General features: G+C 44.0%; 1 long non-coding RNA gene across 1 annotated transcript; it reads left to right on the top strand.

The window, feature by feature from the left end:
* On the top strand, window positions 1-3467 carry LOC147918297 (uncharacterized). The gene is made up of 3 exons (XR_015553369.1): window positions 1-87; window positions 2405-2562; window positions 3209-3467. It is a non-coding gene; the product is annotated as an uncharacterized LOC147918297 (long non-coding RNA).
* The last annotated feature ends 1281 nt before the right edge of the window (window positions 3468-4748 follow it).

Below are 4748 nucleotides of genomic sequence, written 5' to 3'. Positions count from 1 at the left end.
GAAGGCGGCTATCTCCAAACCAGGCATAGAGTTTTCACCAGAAACCAACCCTAGCACCTTGATCTTGGACTTCTAGCCTCCAGAACTGTGAGAGAATAAATGTCTGTTGTTTAAGCCACGCAGTCTGCAGTATTTTGTTATGACAACCTGAGTAGACTAATCAATGGTACAGTGCTGTGGAATGTCAGGGAGATAAGCAAAGAGGAAGGCACGTCTGAGCCAGTCCTTGAAAGATGAATAGTATCTGTCCATGTTGGTGGTGAAGGGAAGGGCCTTCCAGGCCATGGGAACAGAAGAGCAGGTGTAGAGGATTTAAAGGGCATTGGTGTTGTAGGAATGTGGTGAAGAGCTGTGTGGTCACAAAGCAGACGCATCCCGAGACAGCCAAGAAGCGAGGCTCTGAAGGTGACTGAACCTGGGTGGTGAAGTGTCAGAGCTGTTCCAGGGAAGCAGAACTGCTCTGGGGGAAACTGGAGAGCCTCTGCCTGTTACAGTCAGGGACGGCGTGCCCTCGTCTGTGTTTGGGAGACGCTTGACTGTGCCCGAGGTGGGAGGATTGAGGTGAGGAGTCAAGAAGGAAGGAATGAGCATCGACTCCAGGGTTCTCACCATCATCACTGCATCTGCGTGGTGATGTCCTCACCAGGAAGCTGCCGCTGGGTGACGCCGGTGCTCTAAGGCCTTGCTTTATGTTGTCTGGGTATTGAAGACAGCGGGAGGAGGGGAGAAAAGAGATTGTGTTACAAATAGGACAGTTTTTTGGTTTTTTGTTTATATACTTGAAGCTCTCTATTGTCAAGCATTTTTAATTATATTTTCTCTCCTAGACTTTCCCAAAATCTCAGTTTCTTCTCCTTAAATTATATAAACCATATCCCTATGATTCTATCTTCTAGACTATATATTTATCAAATAATTTTGATCCCTCAATGAACTCTCCCTCCTGAAAGAAGAGTGTACCATCTATAAATTACAAACTCTTCCCTCTACCATTGTATCTTAGAGGGCCAGGCAAGGAAGGTGATTTTGGAGTGAACCTATTCCTGCAGCACCATTCTCTGAACAAATCTTCTTGTTCCCTGTTGTCCCATGTCCCTGAGTGGCAGAAGAGCCCGAGGCTGCAATTTCCAGGGCCCTAAGTCATTTCTCTTTCCCACTGCAGACTTGAGGTTCTCATAGATCTGTCAGCTCTAACGTTGCTCCACGTTGGGGCAGGGAGGTTTGTGCACAGAACATTGGTGACTCTGCAGGGCTGTGTCACGCTGCTGGCACAGAGATACAGGGGTGAGTCCATCAGCTGCAAGATGCTCACATTCAGCTCAGAGCTATAGTTACTGAACTGTTGCCCTGAGAATCGATCCGGGATATTTCTTTTATCATTCTCTTCCCCATCGTAATACTGAACGAGGAACTGGGGGCCCTGGCCCAGGGCCTGTTGGTACCAAGATATACTGTTGTGCCCAGAGATGGGTGAACATCTCATTGTTATTTGCTGCCCTCTTGTTTTAATCAGGTGTCTTGGTATTTGAGGTACTCCGGGATCCACTGGGCCTGTGAGGGAAGAAGACAGGGACTGGAGAAGGAACACAGGAGGGAGTACGTTGGTGCCTCGGATTTGGGTGCTGTCAGGCATAGTACCTGCTCCCAGGAGACAAAGGGCCACACAGCACAGGAGCCTGGAGCCCATGGCAGGTGGAGCAGAACTGGGCAGGTGTCTCCCTGCTTAGAGTTCTGGTCCCCTAAGAGATGAAGTCCTGGGTGTCCCTTCTCTGATTGGAGATTAGGCAGTGATGTCACAGCTCTGATGTCATTGTCTCTGCTTGTTCCCTTGAGCCTGGCGTCTCTTGCCAGGTCCTTGGCTTAGATGATCCAGGAACCCTGTTTTCTCCTGCAAAGCTTCTTCTGTGACACATGCGGCTGGACTGGACTGGTCTAGGCTAGGCTGGGTTTAGGCAGCATGCGCATCCCCACAGCTCCTTTGCTGTTCCTTTGGGGCAGGTGTCCCTCTACTTGTCCCTGCCTGGGGCATGCAGGCTGCCTCCTCCCAGCCCCACACCCTTCACTTTCCCTTGCAAGCTCAGGAGACTCCCTCACCACTGCATAGTTCATGGCTCCTAGTAAAGACAGTACGCCTGCAAATTAGTGTCTCTACTACTAAGCCTTCTAGGGGAGTAAAAGCACCAAAGAAGGCTATTCCTTAACCATTCTGGTATCAGACAGCTGGTTCTGCCCCAGAAACTTTTGGAGCTGGGCAGTTCCACAGTGGCCCAGTGTGGCATATGGGCCGGTAACCAAGATTTTATCTTTGCAGTGATGCAGGAGTCCTGAGATGTGTTTAAATTAGGAACTATTGCACCAGTGCCTGTTGCAGTAAGTTCTTGTTTTGTTTTGTTTTATTTTCTAGTGGGAAAACATCGCCACCCCCCCAACACACACACAGAACCCCAGACTTAGCTGATTTGGGGTTTTGCAATGTAAGAATGAAAAAAGGTGGTCATGAAGGAAATATTTTGCCTTTGAGAAGATTCTGATGATGAAGGAGATGGCGTAAACCTGGCCCAGGTAAGGTGGGGGTGCTGAAGGAACCCTGCAGAGGTTACCCAGAGACAGCTTGTCTTTCTTCCTGCAGATGGATTCCCAAGGATTTTGCGATGACTAACAATTAACTGAAGTTGCTTTGTGTTCGATGACCCCAGACAGCTTGCTCAAGGCAGACCATTCAGACAGGCCTCTGTGCAAGGCGCCCCCTATTCAGCATACCCCAAAATAAAGAAAATAATACTCATGGTTCCCAGACTGCTGGAGAGTTTGTTTCTTTATTTTCTATCCTCTCTCTTTAGAAATCCTCTTTTTGCCTCTGTTCGTTGATAATAATATAATGCCTATTTCCCCATATGTGATTGAACACACGTGCCTGAGTTGAAATAAAATATTCTAATCCTCTACTCTTAGTATGCTAGGAAGGATAGTCCAGTCTGGATTAATGTAGGATAACAAAATAAACAGAGGGACTTGGGAAAATAGAATCTGAGAAGGACTCAGTTCCAGAACCAGCATCTTCCATTTGCTTCTTCTTAGTTTACTTCCAATCCAAATTTCTTTAAATGTTTACATTTGTCTTAATTTTTATTAAATTTACATAGTGCACTATATAGAGTGAATATAGATATTCTAATGTAATCTATTTCTTGACTTTCAAATTCCAAAGGCAACAACCCCGTCAAGTACCTTTGAGAAGAGACCCCTGATCTGGCTGCATCTGACATTGATGGTCACTCGTTGTGCCAATGAGCTCTGGTCAGTGACTAGTACCTCTTAGAAGATGCCTCCAGAGAGGAAAATTCCACCCTGAGTGAATCTCCATGGATATAAACAAGATGAAATTATCTCAAGTCCAGATGGCAATGTTCTGTAACTGAATACTTTTTATGAATTCTCTGTATCATAACTCATTAAAACCTTTTATAACAGCAGCTGGTGTGTCTTATGGAGTTTCTGCTGGTAAATGGGGAGAATTTCTACAGAAAATCATAGAAATGTAAACAATCAGTGTAAATCACACTAAGGAAAGTATATTTCTTTTCTTTAAAAGGAGTACCTGGCATTTTTTTAATTCAATTAGATAAGTTTGCTAGATTGCCGATCATTCCCTAACTATAAAAAAAAATGATATCTATTGCTTCAGAGATGCCTGAGATCCTGTGATAAATTGTCATTATGTTTCAGACAAGAAAAATCCAGCTGACATTATAAATATGTATGAGATTTGAGAGCAATGGCTTCTGGAGTCTTCTAAAGTTGCAAGCTAGCATCATCTCCTGGCTACTTCCCCAGAGGAACCTGATAGGGCAAGAAGCAAATATGAATACTAGAGACTAACCAAAATCCATGAGAAGCTTCTGGAAAGATGGAAGCTATTTGGGGCTGGAATATGAGTAAGATGAGAGGTGAGACCAAGAGTGCAGTGGGAAAACCAGGTGGTGGAAATCGTTTCAGCTCTGCTCTTGCCTGACTCCTTCTTTGCTTTGAAACAATTTACCTGATTTTTATTGCAGAAATCAATAGCAGGGTAACTGATAGCACTAAAGGACTCCAAAAGAAAGATAGCCATCTGGACAATATATGTCCCCCGAAAGTGGATGATTGAACCAGATGAACCAGAATTTAAAACGAGCATGTTAAATATACTATGTGAAGACATGCAATATGAACAAGAAAGTAGAAGATAAATAACCTGTTAAGAGCGCATAGGGTCAATTTACTGGAGGTCTTCACAGCAGCATACCTAGCATATTTTACACCAGTATCCCCAAGTGTTTTATTATGGGGAAGAATGTTCATGTTATCTGATTCTCTAAGAGAAACCAATGCTTCATGTGGACATTTAGAGTTTTTGTCCAATAGGAACTAATAAAAATGATTATTTTCCTAAAATAATGACTCCTATCATCGAGGGATATTTTTCCCTGTTTTCATAAAAACAAGATTTCAGCTAATAAATTTAGAATCCAGATAAGATCTGTGAAGCTCTGTCTTCCTTGAAAGTTAGGTGAAATGTCCTGGAGCTTATAAGTTCCAAAAGCTAAGGGAATCCAAAGCCCTTCCAGAGATTTCTGACCATTTTCATGGACGTTTGTATCCTCCAGATCTTCTCTAACCCTGTCACATCACCTGGCTGTAAAGCTAAGTCTTTCTTTGATTTCCTCAACAAAATCATGCACGTCAAGTATTGGTGAGTGTAGTAGAGT

The sequence above is a fragment of the Ceratotherium simum genome, chromosome 1 (genome assembly GCF_057802395.1).
Source record: "Ceratotherium simum simum isolate JZ-2026a chromosome 1, ASM5780239v1, whole genome shotgun sequence".
Classification (NCBI taxonomy): Eukaryota; Metazoa; Chordata; class Mammalia; order Perissodactyla; family Rhinocerotidae; genus Ceratotherium; species Ceratotherium simum.
Note: the sequence above shows the minus strand (reverse complement) of the source record. Positions and strands in the feature narration are given on the sequence as shown.